Genomic DNA, 22,450 nt, shown 5'->3' with positions numbered 1-22,450 from the left:
CCAGGCTGTCGCATCAAGAGCAACTCAGAGCGGGGTGGGTGAGTTCCCTGCCCTGCCCCAACAGAGCCCAGACAGCTGAAAATCTCCAGAACTCAATTGCTGCCATGCGCACAGCCACTCTCCAAAGGCTTGAACAAGCCTCATCCATGAGTGAATTTGCTAAAAAACCCAGGTATGTGAGACTTTGTGACTGAAATCTCCAGGCTCCACCGAGTCAGGAATGGGTGACCTCCCACCATCTCCCAGTGCTTCAGATAGTCTGCCAGTCATGCCCAGGAACTGCCTTTGGGGACATATAAGCTAATTAATGGCCATGATTCAGAAACTCACATAAAAATCTCTTGGAAGAGAGCAACACAAGAGAAACACATTGCAGAGATGTCTCTGAACCCCTAAGTCACCATCCAGTTAAAAAAAATTGAATTAACCTCAGTTGTATCACTATATTTAAAATTTTAGAATTTCTGGAGCAACATCTCATACTCTACGGCACTGATGTACTAAGAGTAGCACACATTTGATGAGATGTGTGTATGTGTATGTGTGTGTGTGTGTGTGTGTGTGTGTGTGTGTGTATGTGTGTGTGTGTGTGTTTATACTGCCCCCACACCAGGCTGTCTTCACCAGGGGTGGGTTGAGTTTTCCTCCCCGCCCCAAGCAGAGCCCTGGCAGCCAAAAACCTCCAGAACCCAGCCACAGCCATGACCAAGGCCACACTGCACATGCTCAGGCAAGCCTCATGCATGAAGGAACTGGCAGAAGAACTCAGGTATGTGAGACCCATGGCTGAGATCTGCAAGCCTGTTCGGATCGGGACTGGGCCTCCTCCACCGCAGTTTTCCAGTAGCTTGGCAGTCACACCTACAAACTGCCTCTGGTGCCATGTAATCTCATCAATGGCCAAGATCCAGAGACTATAAAACAAAGCTCCCAGAAGAGAGCAACACAGAATCTCCTGGAGCCTTCTTCCCTCTCAGAGAGCCCGGCAAGATACCGAGAGTATCTGCCCTTATGGCAAGCTACCCATATCATATTCAAGATGCCAAAAACAATAATAATAACAAGCCTCATTCCCCTGACCCTGAAAGAGCCCCCAGTACAACAGTGTTGGGAAGGACGAGTAAGGAGAGGCTGCTAAAACGTTTTGATGCTCTTCGTGTTCCTGGAGCGAGCAGACGCCATTGGGCTACACTAGCACGTGACAGGGATGAATGGAGACAATACTTGAGCAAATCGATGAGCAACAAAATGACAGGTGATATGACAGGTCATATACATATACATATATACACACACATATATACATACATGTATATATACACACATACATATGCACATATATATTTATGCACACACTCAGGGCTCAACCTTTAAAACCATCTTTATCTCTTATACAAGGGCTTAATGGCGCCAGATTAAATACAACAATCTTCACTCTTTCCTCTAAGGAAATTTTTTGGATCATTTTTAGCAGGTTATCCATAACCAGCAATATAAAATAAATTATTTAGGGCCTGCTTTGGGGGCAGGGTTTGGGGGTCAAAGTGGAAACATTCAAAACATGGTGGTGGGAAGGTATAATGGTGGTGGGATTGGTGTTGGAATATTACATGTAATAAATTATTGTGAACAACTTTATAAAAATAAAATAAAATTTAAAAAAAATTAAAGGAGTGAGTTTTAAAAGGAAAGATACAGACAGGGAGAGAGAGAGAAGAAAAGCACCTTCCATAAAGGAAGGTAGGGGGTGATGGGTGGGGGGTAATGGGAGGGAACCTGGGGACACTGGTGCTGGGAAATGTACATTAGTGGAGGGATGGGTGTTGGAATACTGTGTGACTTAAATCCAATCATGAACAGCTTAGTAAAAAAGAAATAAATAAAAACTTAAAATTTAAAAAAAAGAGAAAGTTTCAAGATAAATATGCACTGTTATTTATAAGTTTAGGGCCTATATGTAACGCACAAAAGTCTATAGAAGAAACATTGGAAGGGAATTCAAACATAACACAAAATGATTTCAACATACGAAAGAAAATATTACTAGAAAAACAGGACAGATAGACATCAAAATACACAAAGAAGGGCACCAAAAATATCATATAATGGCAATAAATATTTATATTTCAATAACTACCCTAAAGTTAATAGTTTAAATTTCACTGTATCACTGTCATCCCATTCTTTGTTGATTTACTCAAGCGGGCACCAGTAATGTCTCTATTCCTCCTAGGCCTGAGATTTTAACAGCCTCTCTTTACTCATTTTTCCCAACTATTGGAGGCTTTTTCAGGGTCAGGGGAATGAGATCTGTCGTTACTGTTTTTGGCATATCAAATACACCATGGGTAGCTTGCCAGGCTCTGCCCGTGGGGGCAGGATACTCTTGGTAGCTTGGTAGCTTTCTGGGCTCTCCAAGAGTTGTGTGTGTGTGTGTGTGTGTGTGTATACACACACACAACATATATATACCCATATATATGTGATGTAGGATAACATTGGGTTTGCCCATTCAGCCTTGCCACAGGGAACTTAGTTTATCTTAAAGCAATGTCCTTTCTGTATGAACACAGGAAAACAGTTAATATTATGCTCTGTAAATTGGGAGCTGATTGACTCCGATAATATTTACTTCTGGGCATCTGCTTTCTCGACTCAGTTGCCCTTAGTTCCTAGCACCCCAAAAGCAGGGTCCTGACGAAGGACGGAATGAACCCAGGGCAAGCTGTGAGCGACCCTGGCTTTGAAATGGGCCAAGCCAAAGTGCCACAATACTCAACTATAAGTTGAGAGCATAGTCATAGACAAATGCTGTCATGATCCAAAAGCAACGATGAGACTAGGACCCTGCTGGGATTAGGAAGACTAACCTGGCCTGAGGACTGTGGTCTGGAATATATAGTGAATGTCCTCAGGAAGAACCAAATTTTAAGTCTGATATATCTCTTACTGTGCTCATACAGAATGACATTGCTAGAAATATTAGAAGTAAATTTACTATAACTATTTAAGTGGATTACTAGCTGAGGAAAGAAGAAAGTGACACACCCTGGATGGGATCCTGCCCTTGATCGGATCTCCTAGTAATCTGGAGTAATCTCCTTAGATGAATTTTGTTAATCTCCTGGAGGAGTGATCTTACCCCTCTTTGTTGATTTGTTAATATTCAACCCACCTTGTGTCACCACCCATGTGATTGCTATATAAACTTAGACTGTAAGAGAGGCAGGGAGAAGACACGGAAGTGAGGGAAAAGACACAGAAGCAGGTAGAAGACACAGAAGTAGAGCACAGAGCGAAGAGAGTCATCAGAGCCAGAAGCAGGGGAAAGAAAGAGCACAAAGCAAGTGAGAAGTGAGAGCGAGTGAGGCTCCAGAGACTGAAGCAGAAGGGCTTCGGAAAGAGACATCGGAAAAAGAGATCAGAAGAGACCAGAGGAGAGATGACAGACAAAGAGAGGTCGGAAGAGACCAGAGGAGAGACTACAGAGACAGAGTCAGAGATAAAGAAACAGACAGAAAAGAGCACAGTGGCACACACCGAAGCAGAGCACAAAGGAGGAGCCATCCCTACCTGGTCCATACACAGTGGCTCGAGAGCACCGAACACAAACGGCAAGAGAGAAAGAGCTGCCCTGAGAGCCCGTAAACAACACACAACACACATCATCACCCTCTTCCATGTGCGTGAGCGTTTGTATTTTTTACAATATATTACTCTCTGTGATTTGTTGCCTACTGTCTGAACTCCATCAAATATGATATGGTAATTATGGAAAATGGGTAGGAAGTGTCTTATAATGTGTCCAGAAAGTGGCCTGAAGTGTGGCAGCAGTTGGGTAGTGGCGGTCGACTGCCAGGGCTGGATCCCTTGGGGTGGGGATAGTTCTCACCTGCCCCCCTCTGGGGTGCCCTGAGTGAAAACAGCCTGACGCAGAGTTCCAGTTTGAATTTACCTATTAAAATTTGCAAAGTGGTTAAATATATAAAATCTTACTTTTTGCCTACTGGAAATTTCTCTTAGCTCTAAAAAAAATAAGCTCAAAGTAGAAGATCCAAAGATGAGACCAGGAAGGTGGCCCAAAGGCTTGTGTTTGGGCCTTTTGTGTGGAAGCCCCAGTTTAACCCTAGCACCGCATGACCCTTTGATCCATGTGAAGGGTAGCTCTAGTGGTTCCATTCCTGAGCACCTTTAGCCCCTTTTTGAGCTATAACTGGCCTGCCTTGGAGAACTGGACTTGGTGGCAAATGTGTGGACCTGGTGACCCTACATCACAATAAAATGAGCCCAGAGTCCAGATTTTTGCCTTCATGCAGAAGCAAATGAATCATCCATACTCATGGTTTGGTTATACGATTTAGAATAGCTTGGGGTATCTGGTGGCTGAGGGGTAGAACTAAGACAGGCCTGGTTGCAAGAGAGGGGCGGGGGGAGAGAGAGAAAGAGAAAAAGAAAAGAAATATAGATAGATAAAAAAAAAATCAAATGCACTGACATCACCCAGAGGAATTCATTGTTCATGAAGGGAGCCATTGGTCATTAGGAGCCATTGGTCATTAGTTTGTCTGCCTTTACTTGAATGCAAGCTAGATTATATGCTACTTTGGACCTCCTATCATTAAAGCATCTCTCTCTTTTTTTTTTTTTTTGGCTTTTTGGGTCACACCCGGCGATGCACAGGGGTCACTCCTTGCTCATACACCCAGGAATTACTCCTGGCCATGCTCAGGAAACCATATGGGATGCTGGAAATCGAACCTGGATCAGCTGCATGCAAGGCAAATGCCCTACCTGCTGTGCTATTACTCCAGTTCAAGCGCCATAATACTTACCTATAAGTTAAGACTCTCTGCAATAGAATTTCTTGCCCGCACACCTGGCTATCTTCCCCGGGGCCCCTCGGAGGGGATGGGCTCCAGCTTCCCTCCCCACCCAGAGCAGAGCTCCCGGCGGCCGAAGACCACTGGAACCTAGCTACAGCCATGCCCGAGGCCCCTCTCCACACATTCGGACAGGCCTCATGCATGAAGGTACTGGCAGAGGAACCCAGGTGTGTGTAATTCCATCAACGGCCAACATCCAGAGACTTAAAAGCAAGCTCGCAGATATCTTGTAGCCTACTTCTCCCTCTGGGAGAAACTGGCAAGCTTCTGAGAGTTTCCTGCCCACATGGGACAGCCTTGCAAGCTTCCCATGGTGTATTCATATGCTAAATCCAGTAACCTGCTGACCCTGACCCTGAAAGAGCTTCCAGCGCGACATCGTTGGGAGTGCCCAGTCAAGAGAGACTTCTAAGATCTCAGGGAAAGGACAAATGGAGAGGTTACTGAGCCCGCTCAAGAAATCAACGATTAACAGGGATTTCGTGATTCGTGATTCGTGATAAGTTAAGAGCAGGATCATGGACAAATTCTGTCATGTCCAAAGAGTAATAACTAAATTAGGACCTTGCTAGGGTTAGGAAAGACTAATCTGGCCTGAGCACTGTAGTCTGAGATCTATAGCGAGATGTCCCCAGGAGAGCCACCCTATAAGCTTAACTTATCTCTTACTGTGTCCATACAAAATGAATAATAATATTAAGGAATAGAATTAAGATGAATGTTTATATGGTTGTTGGACTAAGGACAGGAGAAACGCACCCATAGACGGTATTTCACCCTTATGCAGGTCTTCTTGATGATTGAGAGTTTTGTCTTGGAAGAAGCTTCCCCAGAGGGAGGGACCCTATATCTGTTTACCACATCTATGTGTAATTGTTACCCCAATCCCTCAGGATTCGGGATATTACTAAGGCTGCAAGAGTGGGCAGGGAGAGAAGGATGAAGAGCAGGATTCTGAGAGGAAGGAATGAAGGGGAATCAGGAGGATGATGGGAGTGGAAAGAAAGGATCAGGAATAAGGAAAAGAGATTTGGGGAAGAAGAGTCAGAGGAGAATGGAGATGAGACTGGAATAAACTGCAGTTGATACCAACCAGCTTGGCATTCATTTCCTCCTTCATCACCCCGTTGCCATCGACTGCCCTGGGTTGAGGGAAGTAGAACGAGACCACTGAACGCAGGCAGTGAGAGAGAGAGAGAGCTGGGGGCTATATTTGTTTTATGAATACACGGTAGTACTAATGTTCTTATTTTAAATATTTCTCATAGGAAAATGACAATCTTCATTTTGAAATGACAATCTCAGAGACAGGCCAATGTTGACTAATTTATATTCCTGATGAAACTTACTCTCTTCCCTTGGTCTAGAGAAGTCATCCATTTAGATAACTTTTAAGACAGAGATAGGAGAGGATGAAGATATTCCAAGCAGACTATTTCTATAAACCATGTGGATATTAAATTTTTAAATAATTAACATAGTTGGAAACTGTCTTTCTTTTTTTCCCTATTGAAGTATAATCACCATGAAACATTACATTTGTTTCGGGTATTTTATAAATTATAAAGGATAATTATCACAGAGTTCTTTTTTTTTAACTATATTCATTGATATATAGGGATTTGCGTATGGTTAATGACACTTTTCATTCACACATCATTCTAATACTACATGCATCACCAGGATGTCTGCTTCCCTCCACCAGTGTTCCAAGGACTTCATCACTCCCACCATATAAGCTAAGTTCTATAGAAAAAACTTCCTGTTCTCCAATGACTTTGATCATTTTTTGTTCCCCATTTGTCTTTTTTATCCCACATGAGAGATTTAAAAAAAAACTTTCTTGAAGTTGTTGACAGTATACACATATAGATAAATAGAGCCAAAATCCTGAAATTCTGCAGAATTGTAAATCAATAGTAAGTTGATAACTTTTTCTCAAAAACCACGTATCTTGGGTTTAAAGAGACAGCATTACAGGTAGGTTGCTTGCCTTGCATGCAGTTGACCCGGGTTCAATTCCTGGTATCTCATCTGGTCCCCTGAGCACTGCAGGAGTAATTCCTGAATGCAAAACGAGGTGTTACCCCTGAACATTGCTGGTTGTTACCCAACCCCCACTCACCCCCACCAACAAAAAAAACTTGTGTATCTTTCTTTCTTTACAGAAATATAAATTTTTTAAAATATCATTAATCATTCTGTGCTGATACAATGAAATTACATTAAATAGATAAATCCTATAAGTGTAAAATTTAGTAAGAGAAAAAGAATTAAATTTTAAGGGGAAAATCTAAATAGGCCTATAAAAATACAATAGGATATTTTACTCTAAAAAAGGGAATATTGGCTTTATGTTAGAAAAGATCATAGATAATGCCTGAGTGTTTATTAAGTAAAAGATTATGATAAAAAAAAAACCTCTGGTGTTAAGGAAAAAAAGACTCGATTACACTTAGAACATGCAATATAAATAAAATCTTAATTTCTTATTGAACGCATGTAAAAACCTCTTAGCCAACTATAAGTAAACAAGCCTTTCTTAGCTTAGTAAGGGCAACTGTAAGCACCATGAGTGAATATCATAAGCAATGCCAAGAGCTAAGGAGTTTGTTTTGGCTTTTAAAGAAGCTCCTTTAATGCTTCTTGTAAAACTGATTTCAAGGCTATGAATTTCCTAAGCTGTTGCCTGTTCCTTTAGCTCTGTACCATGCCTTCAAATCTAAATGATAATCTAATTAGATAGAGAATTATTTGTGAGGTGTTCACTTTGTTGAGTTTTTGTACTATATGTCTCCATATTCTTCTGGCTTATTTGAATCTCATTTGATAGATCTGCTGTGAATCTTATGGGAATTCCTTTAACATATGTAAGTTCTTTTTTTGATTTTGCTGCTTTCTAAATTATTCTGTCTCTGTCTTTGAATTTTGTCATTTTGAATACAATGTGACTTACAGTTTTGGTGTTTGTTTGTTTGTTTGTTTGTTTGTTTGTTTTGAGTCTAGTTTTGCTAGGACCCTTCAGATCCCTTGGAGCTCTGTGCCTGGATTTCTCAACTCTGGGAAGTTTATCTATGATTTCTTTAACTATTGGATCTTCATTGAATTTGTTTTTCTGTTCTGTTGGGAACTCTGATGATTCTTATAATGTTCCTTCCTCTTAAATTACTCTCGTAATTTTCTGGTGTGCTACACATTTCTTTTTGGACTTTTTAAAATCTTATGCTGCTTTCTAGAGGTTTTCTTTATCTCATATTGGAGCTCCTTAATCTTGTCCTCAGCTACTGTTATCTACTGTTATTTTGCTGATTTTTTAAAAACTTATATTGAGTTTTTAAAAAATATCATCTAACATACTCTTTATTCTGCCATTTCTGATTGTATTTGTCCAATTTCAGATATCATGCTTTCTTGTACTGTGCCATTGTTTCTTTGAACTCATTAAACACCTTCAACATAATATCACTAGAGTCATTCTCTGAGATTTTATAGAGCTTATTGTGCTGGTTGAGTCTTTCGTGTCACTGTTTTCACTAAACTCGCTGGACTATGAGTTTGCTGTATTCTTGCTGTGCTGAGAGTAAACCTTTGTAGGTAGCCCCACTCAGATTTTCTGAGGGATTAGGCTGCATGTTGCACTTTTCTTCCTTTGCCTCTATGCAACCAGTGACAGGAAGTTTTAGCAGTGTGAGAAGGATAAGCAGAGTTGTCAAGGAGATTCAGGAGCTGGGCAGTTAATATGGCGGAGGTCAGGCATTAGGTCAGGCATTAGCCTCTGATTCCAGGAAGGCCCTGGAGATGTCTGCTGGGAGACTAATATCACCTGGAAGGGTAGGGGAGCAAGCAGAGATTCAGGATATGTGGAGTTTAATTTGTAGCAGCAAAAACAGCATGGAGTCAGAGAGATAATACAGTAGGTAAGGCATGAGGGTGACTCAGGTTCAATCCCCAACACTCAAAATGGTCCCCGAGCTCTGCTAGGAGTGATTCCTGAACACAGAACCAGGAGTAAGCCCTGTGTACATGCAGGTGTGGCCCCCAAACAAAAACAAAACAAAACAAAAAACAACCCCCAGAACAACAACAAAATAGCATTAAAAATAGAAACAAAGTAACACCATAATACACTATAAAATAAATCAATTATCTCATAGTCATACTTTAAAAAATAATAAAAAGATTGGAACAGAGATTTATGTGCTGACATAGAAGGAATTACAAGATTTTTTTTTCTTTTGGGTCACACCTGGTGATGCACAGGGATTACTCCTGGCTTTGCACTAAAGAATTACTCCTGGTGGTGCTCAGGGGACCATATGGGATGCTGGGAATCGAACCTGGGTCGGCCGCATGCAAGGCAAATGCCCTACCCACTGTGCTATCGCTACAGCCCCAGGAATTCCAAGATTTTTTAAATCTAAAGCATTCTTTTTTCTTTGGCTTTTGGGGTAACACCCAGTGGTGTTCCGAGCTCATTCTTGGCTCTGTTCTCAAGGGTCACTAATCTCTATACATCTTTAATCTCTATACATCTCTTCCTGTCTCCCCAAATTTTCTTTATTACATTTAGGTAACTGATAATAATAGTGTTAGAATTTGTAGTATTATGTAGTATTGTGTAGTACCCCAAGATAATATTTTTAATTCCCACTTACCTTCCTCTTCTCTTCATTGTTGTTGTTGCAAAAACTAAGGGTTGCACACATACCTGATTGTGTACTCACATTTTTTTAGCTATGGTGTTTGCTGGAGTTCGCACATCAGATTGTGGTGCTTACTGAGATTTGTTCTAAGGGTCATACTTGCAGAACAAGTACTCTTAGTTGAGGCAAAGAAGTTGTAATGGTGATGCTCACTGGGGGTTGCTCCAGTGCTCACAGAGTGCTCACTAGAAGCAAGTTAAGTTGTTGTCTGGCTGAGTGATGGGGTGGGAGAGAGTCAGTGTGGAGGGGCCTTTGAGACACTGGTGGAGGGAAGCAGACACTGGTGATGAGTGTTGTGCTGGAAAGATATATACATGAAAAGTATAATTAGCAGTATTGTAAATCCTGGTGAGGGATTTACGATGGACTGGAGCAATAGCACGGAGGGTAGGGCGTTTGCCTTGCACGAGACTGATCTGGGTTTGAATCCTCCGTCCCTCTCGAAGAGCCCAGCAAGCTACTGAGAGTATCCGGCCAGTACAGGAGAGCCTGGCAAGCTACCTGTGGCATATTCGATATGCCAAAAACAGTAAAAAAAAAGTCTCACAATGGAGATGTTACTGGTGCCTGCTCAAGCAAATCGATGAACAATGGGACAACAGTGCTACAGTTTATCCTGTTAATTCAATAAAAATGGTTTTTTTAAAGGGTTGCACTTTTTTTTGTGATACACACATCAGGCTGTAATGCAGCTGGAAATCACTTTGGTGCTGGAGATCAGAGGTAGCAGAGATTCCAGATTCAAATAGTAGAGCTAACAGATGGTGCTCTGTGCATGTAAAACACCAGGGATCTGAATCTGTGATCATATGCTTGTAAGGCAGATGCTCTAAGCCATGTGCTATTCTGGGCCCCCAAGATATTTCCTTAAATAAAAATAGCAAGGAGAATCACAATGTGCATTAAAATAAAATAATATAGTCTGGAAAGATAGTTTAATAGCTGAGTACATTCTTTGCATTCAGAAGGCCTAGGCCTAGACTTGGAACTGTGCTCCCTGAGCACCACAGGGAATGACTCCAGAGCACTAATTTGGTAGTAGCCCCAAGCACTGTCAGGTGTGATGTGCAAAACTGAAAATAAATTAAAATTTTAAAAAACATGTCCAGAGCAGAAGAGATAGTATACTGGTTAGTTCACTTACCTTGCATGCAGCTGACCTAGGTTTAATCCCGGCACCCCATGTGGTCCTCAGAGCCTGCCAGGAGTGATCCCTGAGCACAGAGTTAGAAGTAAGACATGAGCAGTGCAACCTATGGCCCCCAAACAAACAAAACAGCAAAAGAAAAGGAAAAGAAAAGAAAACATAGCCAGAGAAATAGTACAGTAGATAGGTTGCTTATTTTGCATGCAGCTCATCCAGGTTCAATCCCCACACCTCAAATGGTTCTTTGAGCTATGCCAGGAATGATCCCTGAGTCAGAGCCAGAAGAAAACACCAAGCAAACCAGGTGTAGTCCCAAAACAAAAAACAAGAACATTTAAAAACTAGGTTTTGGAGAGCACAGACCTGGAGTGTTCAAGACATTGCTCCCCAGCACAATGTGGTCTCTCAGAGCCCTGGGAGATGCCCAGCATTGCTGGGCTCAGCATTATACAGGGAGAAGCCCTGCCCCATCCACCATCATTATGTCTGGCTCCAATTAAAATAACAAAAAAATGCTTGTATGCATATAACAAAGCACATGAATCCAAAGATAAATAAATATTAAATATGTCTGGGGATCCACAAGAAATTTATGAGTAATTTCCTTTACAATGAATGACTGGGGCACTTTCATCTTTTCATTTAACACCTTTAAGAGATATTTGAATTTGTTTTAAGTGCATTTTATTTCATAAAAAAATAAAGTAAATAAATAGGGTGCAAAAACAATGTGAAGGGACTTAGTGCGAATCAACCAGATGCTTAAAATGGTTAAGATGGTTGACTGTGATGTTTGTTTCCCACCATAAAAAAGTAAGCAACTCTACATAAATTCACTTGAAAAAAAAAAGAGAGAGAAAGAAGATCAGAGAAGAAAAGGAGTTACAGGAAGGGTGTGTGAGAAAGTTCTGAGGTGGCAATAAAACAAGTCCAATGCTTGGTCTTGTGATTCTCACTAAGGTAGTTAGTTGCACAGGAAGCCGACTAAAGCTTTTATGGAGGGTTCAGAAAGGAGCCAGGACACGCATATTTGTCCGAAATAATGTGGGGAGGGAAACCTGGTAATTTTTACTTCCATTTTCATTGTGATCACACTCAGCATTGTTCTGTGAAATTAAAGAGCAGAAGGATTTATGGGGCAGTGTGACCTGTTTTCTGAGTAACCAAAAATTTGACTTTCATGAGGTCCTATACAAAAGCCTGGCTGGATTCTTGGATGAGACACTACCTAGAGTCTTGGACCCCCCCACTCCCCGAATATCAGGTGGTGATGGGGTGGTGGGGGCGGGAAACCAGGGTGAGTTATGCCTCCATGTTACTTGATGATGCCAAAATCCAGGGAATGATAGTTCTGCTCTAAGTCTCTGAATGCAAGTGACTGGGGTCTCCAGGCCGCTGGCCCAGTACTGTTTCTTTGAAGGTACAACAACTGGCTTCCCCTCATGGCTTCACTGTCTTCACTCAACTTCTCTTCCTGTTGCCCAGCTGCTCTTGGTCATTATTCTTCTGACATATTACAGAGGCCTGGCTGAGAATTCCTTATCTAGAATGTTTGTACCTATATTCCAAATGTGGTTGGCTAACGACATATTTGCCTTGACATTAATCTTTTTGTTCAAATTTTGTTGCTCACTACCATTTCTTTCTTCTTTATCATCTCAAAGTCTCTGTAATGATTTATCTGCTCTTCAGAATTATTTTCTTTAGTGGGAAGCCATAGGTGTTGGCTTCTTGCATATTTGCAGGTTTATTTCTGCCCCCAACAACTGAAAGATATCTCGGCTGGTCACAGAGTTCTTGATTTGTAGTCTTTTCTCATCAGCAGTTTATAGATGTTATCTAGTAACAGCTGGCTGCTGGGATGTATATAAGAGATCTGATCCTGTTTTCTTTTAATAAGTTAACTTACTCTATTTGGAAGTTTATAAAAACGTCCCTTTTCACCCATAGAGTTCAAGAATATTACCAAGGCATCCCTCTATGTGAATGTGTTTTTCAACACATTCAATCTGTAGACCCAGATATTTATTTTGAGAAAAAAATATTTCCTTTCATATGCTTAATTATTACTTTTTGTATCTATCCTCAAGCCCCTTGCTTGTTTGTTTTTGTTTTTTTTGGGTTACACCTGGCAATACTCAGGGGTAACTCCTGGCTCTACACTAGGGAATTACTCCTGGTAGTGCTGAGGGAACCATATGGAATGCAGGGGATTGAACTTGGGTTGGTCATATGCAAGGCAAACTCCCTACCCACTGTATTATTGCTCTGGCCCCATTCCTTGATTTTTTTTTTTTTTACTCATGACCTCAATAACATTATATCTTTTGATCTGTTGCTTAAGAATTTTCCCCCTCACTTGATCTTTTAGCATACTAATTTGTTTCTCAATTTTTCAGCATTTATCATTATTTCCTTGTAATGTGATATGTTGAGATTTATACACATATATATAAATATAGACATGTGTTCATATATATTTATATGTGTATGTATCCCGTATATACACAGGTATGTTTATATAAGTGTTTATGTTTGTATGTATACACATGTGAATAGATCATCATCATCATCATCATCATTATCATCCCATTGATTGTTGAATTTCTCGAGCGGTCTCAGTACTGTCTCCATTCATTTTAGAAGCCTCTCTCTACTCGTCCTTCCCAATGATGCCTCATTGGAGCCTCTTTCAGGGTCAGGGGAATGAGACCCAGCTTGTTACTTGTTTTGGCATATTAATACACCATGGGGACCTCGCGAGGCTCTCCCATGTGGGCAGGAAACCCCCGGTAGTTTGCCAGGTTCTCCAGAGGGAGAAGTAGGCTATAAGCTTTGCGGCCACGTGCTTCCGGGAGCTTGCTTTTAAGTCTCTGGATGCTGGCTGTTGATGGGATTACACGGCACTGGAGGCAGTCCCTGGGTGTGACCACCTAGCTACTGGAAAATGGGAAATCTGGGCCCAGTTCCGATCCTAGTAGGCTTGGAGGTCTCAGCCCTGGGTCCCACACACCTGGGTTCCTCTGCCAGTACCTTCATGTGTGAGGCTCGTCCGAATGTGTGGAGAGGGGCCTTGAGCATGGCTGTAGCGAGGCTCCAGAGGTCTTCAGCTGCCCGGAGTTCTGCTCGTAGCGGGAAGGGAAGCTGGAGCCCATCCCCTCCAAGAGGCCCCGGAGAAGACAGCCAGGCGTGCGGGGAAGAGACAGACACACAAATATTTATGTTTATATAAATGTGTGTGAGCGTGTGCGTGTATGTGTGTGTGTATATAAATATATATGTATGTGTGCGCATGCACGCATGCATATATGTGTGTGTGTGTGTGTGTGTGTGTGTGTGTGTGTGTGTGTGTGTGTGTGTGTGTAAGCCACACCCAGCAGCGCTCAGGAGTCACTCCTGGGAGTGCTAGGATTGAATCTGGACCTTTTGCAAAGCCAGGCATGTGCTCTAGTCCATTGAGCTATCTTTTTTCACCTTCCTTTTATTTTCTTCTTCTCAGTTCCAGACATCTTTTTTTTTGTCTTTCTGGCCCACATTTAGTGGTACCCAGGGATCATTCCTAGAGGTGCTTGGGAACCACATACAGTGCAGGGAATCAAACTGGGGTTGGCTGCATACAAGGCAGTATGTACTAACCCACTGTCCTTCTAGCACTTTCCAGCACTTAAAACAATTTTTAAAATTAAATCACCATGGGTTAGACCATTACAAAGCTGTTTTTGATTTGGTTTCATTCATACAATGTTCCAACACCCATACCTCCACCAGTGTACATTTTCCACCACCAATGTTCCAAGTTTCCCTCCTACCACCCTCCAACCACCTCCACCTGTCTCTATGGCAGGCACCTTTCTTCTCTCTTCTCTCTCTCACTCTCTCTCTCTCTCTCTTCTCTCTCTCTCTCCTCTTGTGCATTATGCCTTGTAATACATGTACTAAGAGGTCATTGTATTTGTTTAGGGGGTTCAATATTAATTTTTTTAGTTTCATACAGTGTTCAAACACCCATCCTATACCAGTGTACATTTCTTGCCACCAATGTCCTCAGTTCAGTACTTTTAAAAGCTGGAGTAGCTTTTTTTTTTTTTTTTACTGAATGGCAGCTTTGGAGTGTGGACATGACTGCTTGGGCTTCCAGAAGCTCAGGAAGTTGTGAAGGTGTTAGCCCATCCTGACCCTGAGAAAGCCTGGAAATTTCAGTCATAAAACCCGCATACCCAAAATTTTAGCAGATTAATATCTTGGTGATTAGAGATCGCCTCAAAAGGCTCCATTTCTCCCCCACAAGAACCGGGCAAGCTACTGAGAATATCCAGCCCGCATGGCAAAGCCTGGAAAGCTACCCGTGTTGTATTAAATATGCCAACAACAGTAGCAAAAATGGGTCTCATTTCCCTAACCCTGAGGAATCTCCAGCTGAGTTGGGAAGAATGAGAAGGCTCGTACTAAGCAGACGGCGTGCAAGTCAGCGGGCGGGAAGGTGCCCCGCAAGCAGCTGGCCAACAAGAGCACACCAGCCGCGGGCGGCATGAAGAAGCCGCACTACTTCCGGCCTGACACCGTGGTGCTGTGAGAGATCCGCCACTTCTAGAAGTCCACCGAGATGCTCATCCGTAAGCTGCCATTCTAGTGGCTGGTGCGCGAGATTGCGCAGGACTTCAAGACTGACCTGCGCTTCCAGAGCTTGGACATCATGGCACTGCAGGAGATGTGCTAGGCCTACCTGATGGGGCTCTTCGAGGACACCAACTATTGCACCATCCACACCAAGCATGTCACCATTATGCCCAAGGACATCCAGCTGGTGTGCCACATCCGCAGAGAGAGGGCATAAAGTTTACGATTCAGAGCTGGGACAAATGGAGGCGCTACTGGCACCCACTCGAGTAAATCGAGGATTAACATGATGACAGTGCTACAGACAGAAAATATCTTGGTGAGGTCAGGTCCGAGATGGTGGAATCTGGCCAGTGTCATGGCAGCAATTTTTGATTGTGGGAGCAAGTGGCTGCCAAGGGCTCTGTTTGGGTGGGCACTGGGCTAAACCACCTCCCTCCAATATACCCCAGGTTGTTCAGTCAGGCGCAGGTTTGAGACTGTGGCTTTGAGATTTATTTATGGGTCTCTGGGGCAAGGCAATAAATGAGCTTGTATGGCTGAGCAGGTGGTGGTTTGTGGTCCTGGCTTCTGAATACCTAACTTTTGGTGGATTCGTTTCTCAGAAAACTTGGACCTGAGTTGTTGAAGTCCAGTCAAAGGCATAGTGGTGATTTTTGGGTTTCAGGTAGACCCTTCCTATACTTTTATCTTCTTAAAGTGTTTTTTTTAATTTAGTTTAATTGATTCTGCACTTTACTATTGAACCCCTGTATTAGTCCTCTGTTGACTCACTGAGACTCAGGACTACTTGTGGAGTATCCTAACAGTCATACATATGGTGGGAGATAAAGCGGTTTCCTCTCTTTGAGTTCATAGTGCTTAGATACATTCTTCAGTGTTTCTGCCAAAGCAGGGAGACAGCCCCTGCAGACCTGTCTTTGTTAATGTCCAGCTTTCTCAGAGACAGGAAGTCTACCATTTCACTCCATCCCATCTTCTTGAGACTAAAGAAAAGCTACACATACATTATGGCTGAAATTAACCTTTATCCTTAGTGTAGGATAACATAACCTCTGATAGTTTAGGCTTACTGGGTAACTCGCGTCACAGTGCTTTCATTCCTCTGTGTTTATTTGTAGCTTCTTTCTTAGGGTTCTGTTGACTTGTAAATATTATTTTTCTCTTCTCCTTGAGCCCTTTGCATAGTTTATTCAGAGCAATGTCCTTTTTGTGTGGACACAGGAAGACTTAGCAAATGTTATGCTTTTGTAACCTGGGAGTCATTTGACTCTACATGATATTTTCCTCCTGGGCATCTGTTCTCTTGACTTAAGCCTCAGCTGCCCTTACTTCCTAGCACCCCAAAAGCAGGGTCCCGACGAGGGACAGGACAAACCCAGGGCAAGCGGTGAGTTGTGTGCTACCCTGGTATCGAGATGGGCCTGGCCAAAGTGCCTAATGCTTAACTATAAAGTTAAGAGCTTGGTCATGGACAGATGCTGTCATGATCCAAAAAGTAATAACTAGATTCAGATCCTGCTAGGGTTAGGAATAATTAATCTGGCCTGAGTACTGTAGTCTGAGTCTGTGGCAAGATGTTGCCAGGAGAGAGAGCTGCCTTGCAAGCCTCAATGTATCTCTTGCTATGTCCATACAGAAATAACTAGTACTCAGATGTGAATAAGTTCTTGGACAAAGGAAAGGAGAAAAACCTTAAGAGGTATTTTACCTGCTGGCAGTCAGGAAGGGCTTTGGAATGACTGGCCCTCAGGAAGGGCTTTCTTATGTTGATTTTGCTACCTGGCTGTGTGTAGCCTAGAGGGTAAGGTGGGAGAGAGACAAGTAGGGGGAGAGACCAGTGAAGTGGGATAATCCAGGCAGCAGTAGATCCAGAGAAAGGACAGAGCTAGGAGTGCGGGAGATGAGAAAGATGGAAGATTGAATAAACAGTAACTAATCAGCAATCAGTTTGGTCCTCGTTCTTCCTTCGCCTGTCCTTGACCACGGCCATCCCGATCCAGCCCATACACAGTGGTTCCAGAGCACCGAACGCGAGCGGTGAGACACAGCCACCTGGAGAGCCCACGAATGCACAGGCCCGTCAGTGTGCCTTAGTTTTTTACACTTAGGACCCACAAGATCTGAGAGTTGCCTTCCCTTAACTTATCGATGGCTGTGTTTGGGGAACCAGCAGTGCTCAGGGAACCATTTGGCGCAGGGGGTAGATGGGCTCTGCACTTCTAGTGCACACTCCAGCTGTTTGAACTTTCTCTTCAGGTTGGTGGGTGTTTTTTTTGTTTGTTTTTCTTGCTTTTTGGGTCACACCCGGCTATTCACAGGGCTTACTCCTGGCTCTGCACACAGGAGTTACTCCTGGTGGTGCTCAGGGGACCATATGGGATGCTGGGAATTGAACCCGGGTTGACCACGTGCAAGGCAAATGCCCTACCCACTGTGCTATTGCTCCAGCCCCTGGTGGTTTGTTCTTAACATTTCCTGTGATTGTTGTTGATAGTCTTTGGTAGAGAGATTCTGGCAATTTTTCATCCCTCTATGATTCATACAGAAGTCACCTGTTTGCTTTCATTCATATAAAGGTCTTTTAGTTGCCGTTTGACTAAATTTGGAAGTTGGAGAGAAGGCAACTTGAAGGTATCCAAACTGCTATATTTTCAGTGTTCTAGCTCTCAACAGCTTACTAAACCTTGAAGGCACAATGACCCCTTGTGTCCTCCATGTCTAATTCTGCAATCTACACTTATATAATGTTGATGGAGAAGAAAAAGAAGAGAAAGGGAAGGGGGATGAGACTGAGGAAGAGAAAAAGGAGGGAAAGCAAAAGGGTGCTACACATCTTGAGGGATGAAGCTGTCTTAGAGATTGGTTCCTAGTATAGTAAGTCATCACTTGTTGATAGGCTTTTGGAAGCTGTGACTTTAATCTAAATGATGTATAAAAAAACAAATTTCAGGGTTTAATAGTACAGGAGTCAAAGTTCTTGCCTTTCAGGTGGCTAACCCCTTTGAATCCTGGCACCACATATGGTCGCCTAAGTACCATCACGTGACCCCTGAACAGAGCCAGAAATAAACTCTGAGTACAGCTGTGTGCAACCCAGACAAAAACAAAAACAACCAACTTTCCTATGGTCTCACATAAACAAGAATGGTTTCTGCAGAATATTTCTAGCTACAAAGGTATTACTAAATTTGGAAATAAAAACCCAAACACTTTTTTGGGGGGTGGAGAGGCACATCCATGTTCAGGAGTTACACCTGGCTCTGCACTCAGGAATTATTCTTGGTGGTGCTCAGGGGACCATATAGGATGCCTGGGATTGAACCTGGGATGGCCAAATGTAAGGTAAGTGCCCTATCCCCAATACTATTGCTCAGGCCCCACACTTCTAATATTAAATAATTTGCAAACGTGTTTATTTTTTAATCTGCTACCTTCAGGTAAGAAGAATAGTGGCTGGAGTCTATCTTGGCATTAGATTTGGACATGCCTACTCTGGTAACCAACCATGGGGTGGATATCCTGCTGTTACAGAGGTTGCTCACACACATCCTGCTCTCCTCAGATTGGGGCACCTAAAAGGTAATGGACTTTATAATCACATCTTTGGGATATGTGGAGTATATGGGAAATGAGAAATCCAGAGCATCCCAGAGAAAACTCATATATCCATGGGGGAATGTGAAAAAAAAAAAAAAACATAAACAGTGGCCCTAGTGAGTGTAGGAGAAAATTGGTTTGTCCTTTCTGCCTTGCCAGAGGGAGCTTAGGTTTATTTGGTTTCTCCCATCACAGTGCTCCCATTCCTCTGTGTTTGTTTGTAACTTTTCTTTGTGTTCTGCTTCCCCAACCTGTCAATCACCTTTATCCCCTAATCAGACTTAGTTAACTTGCAAATATTGCTTTTCTCTTCTCTTTAAGTCCTTTGCATAACTAATTCAGAGCAATGTCCTTTTTGTTTAGACCCAGGAAGACAGTTAATGCTATGCTTTTGTAACTTGGGAGTTAATTGACTCCGAATAATATTCACTCCTGGGCATCTGTTCTCTCAATTTACACCTCAGTTGCCCTTACTTCCTAGCACCCCAAAAGCAGGGTCCCAAAGAGGGACTGTGTAGGATAACATAGCCTCAAGTAGTTTAGGTTTATTGGGAACTTTCCTCTGTATTTATTTGTAACTTCTTTCTTAGTGTCTGTTGACTTGTAAATATTGTTTTTCTCTTTTCCTTGAGTCCTTTGCATGGTTTATTCAGAGCCATGTCCTTTTGTATGGGCACAGGAAGACTTAGCAAATGCTATGCTTTGTAACCTGGGAGTCATTTGACTCTACATGATATTTTCCTCCTGGGCATCTGTTCTCTCTTGACCTAAGCCTCAGCTGCTTCTACTTCCTAGCACCCCCAAAAGCAGTGTCCTGACGAGGGACAGGACAAACCCAGGGCAAGCGGTGAGTTATGTGCTACCCTGCATCGAGATGGGCCTGGCCAAAGTGCCTAATGCTTAACTATAAAGTTAAGAGCTTGGTCATGGACAGATGCTGTCATAATCCAAAAAGTAATAACTAGATTTGGACCCTACCAGGGTTCGGAATGATTAATCTGGCCTGAGTGCTGTAGTCTGAGTCTTCAAGATGTTCCCAGAAGAGTTGCCCTGCAAGCTTCAATGTATCTCTTACCGCATCCATACAAAAATAACTAGTATTGAGATGTTGATGAGTTTTTAGACTGAGGAAAGGAGAAAAATACCTTAAGAGGTATTTTGCCTGTGGGCAGTCAGGAAGGGCTTTCTCATGTTGGTTTTGCTCCAGACTGTGTGTAGCCTAGAGGGCAAGGTGGAGAGAGACAAGTAGGGGGAGTGACTAGTGAAGAGAGGAGAATCCAGAGAGTGGGGATAGAGGAGTGAGGAGCTAGGAAGAGTGTTGGGGGAGAGAGAAGAGAGGGGAGAAATGGTGGGCTCAGGGAGACTGGAACAGGCTCTTGGAGAGAATGGAATAAATGGCATCTGATCAATCAACCGGCTTGGCCCTTGTTTCCTTCTCCGTTTACCCCATGGCCTGGGCCTCCCCGGCTGGGCGGGCAGCCTGAGACCAACTCCCTCGAAACCCGAGGGCTCTCCCCCAGTCGCCCCCTGCCTGAAGTTTTTACAGGACTGGATGGACCCAAGGCAAGCTATGAGCAAGTCTGGCATCGAAATGGACCAGGCCAAAGTGCCATAATACTTAGCTATAAGTTAAGAACATGGTCATGGACAAATTCTGTCATGATTCAAAAAGTAAAAGCTGGATTAGGACCCTGCTGGGGTTAGGAAAGGTTAATCTTGCCTGAGCACTATAGTCTGAGAGTTATAGTGAGATGCTCCCAGGAGTCATCCTACAAACTTAATGTATCTCTTACTGTGTCCATACAAAATAACTAATATTAAGATATTAATTAAGATGTTAATTAAGTTATTGGACTAAGGAAAGGAGAAAAACCCGTAGATGGCATTTTTGCCCTTGAGCCAAGAAGGGCTTTTGATATGTTGATTGTGCTACCCCAATGTTGGGCAGTTGGAGAGAGGCTAGAGAGAGACCCCTGCAGCAAGTCAGAGCATGGAGAGATGAGCAGGAGAGACAGGAGACTGGAATGAAGGGCAGAGGGAGACTAGAATGGGGGAATTTAGGGAGACTGGAACAGGTGCATGGGGAGAATGGAATAAACAGCAACTGATCACCAACCAGACTGGTGGCCTTCGTTTACTCCTTCGTCCACCCATGGTATTGGCCGTCCTGGGTGGAGAAGTGCCCGAGACCACCAAAAGCAGGAGAGCTGTGGGATATTCTCAGTCATCTGGGGATGACAGTGGGGATCTGGCGGGCACAGGGAAGGGGGAGTTGTCACTTGTGGTTCTCAGGGCTTATTCCTGACTGATCAATCCTCAGTGATCAATCTTGATGGGGTGCAAAGTAATGTATGGGATTCCCAGACATTGAACCCCCAGCAGCCAACCCCAAGACAAGCATCTTCCCTTAGTACTAGTGCTCTAGTCCCTGGAATTCTTTTTCTTTTTGGGCCACACCCGGCAATGCTCAGGGGTTACTCCTGGCTCATGCACTCAGGAATTACTCCTAGTGGTTCTTGGGGGACCATATGGGATACTGGGGATTGAACCCGGGTCGGTTGCGTGCAAGACAAATGCCCTATCCACTGTGCTATAGCTCTAGCCCCTGGGATTCTTTTTCTTCACCAATATTGTAACAAAACAATGTTGAATGAAGGGCTATTATTTAAGGACCTGCTGCTCCAAAGAATTTCCTTAAGTCAGTGTCTGAATCTAATATATCATCACTTTCCCAATTTTGAGTGAGTGAACCCCTGGTGCTTATATTTCTGGATCTGTATAAAAATGGATACTTAGCTTGTCTGTCTTGATATTCATGATTGCAGATGGCTATCTAAACTGAAAGGCGCATATGAGAAAACCACCATCATCAGGGTAATATTTATGAACGGTAAGCAGATCCCTTCCATTTTTATTTGTGAAGAAACTTCTGCTTTACATCAGCTCAACTACAGGCAGTTACTCTCAGATGGCTTTAACTCTGCGTGTCTCAAAGGGGAAAACATGCCCATCTACAGTGCACCTAGCAGTTCGACTACTCCTTTGGGCTGCAGTCAAGTGAAAGGTTTGGGCACATCCCGTTATCTCTGCTCAATGATCAAACTTTATTCTTTCAGTATGCATATTTGCACAAGCCGTCTGTGTGGATGTGGAAGTACATAAGGATTTGGGAAATTTGACCAATCTACATTCCTTTCCTTAGTACTTATCACCTGAAACTTCATAAAGGTAATAATGAATCTGCTTTTAAAATGCTTACAACACACGTTAACATATAAAATCATGTCTGCTTATACATGTACACATATACATAAATACATAAAAATATCTCCACTGTGGCTTAGGTATCAACCACTTTCCTCTTTGGGGTAGCCAGTGTTTGAGGAAGCATCTGTTCCTTTCCTCCTGCATACACCAACTCCTGAATCCGTTAGCCCAGCTGCTGTTTAGTGTCAAAACTGAAAATTGTCAAGACCTTTCTCCTAAACTGCATGGCATAG

The 22,450-nt window shown here is 42.9% G+C and overlaps 1 pseudogene; it reads left to right on the top strand.

The window, feature by feature from the left end:
- The window catches only part of LOC101538348 (histone H3.1-like), a 33,171-nt pseudogene extending 17,604 nt beyond the window's left edge, over nt 1–15,567 (top strand).
- Nucleotides 15,568–22,450: the final 6,883 nt, after the last annotated feature.

Source organism: Sorex araneus, chromosome 2, assembly GCF_027595985.1.
Source record: "Sorex araneus isolate mSorAra2 chromosome 2, mSorAra2.pri, whole genome shotgun sequence".
NCBI lineage: Eukaryota > Metazoa > Chordata > Mammalia > Eulipotyphla > Soricidae > Sorex > Sorex araneus.
The sequence above is the reverse complement of the archived record's forward strand: the minus strand, read 5'-3'. Positions and strand labels throughout refer to the sequence as shown.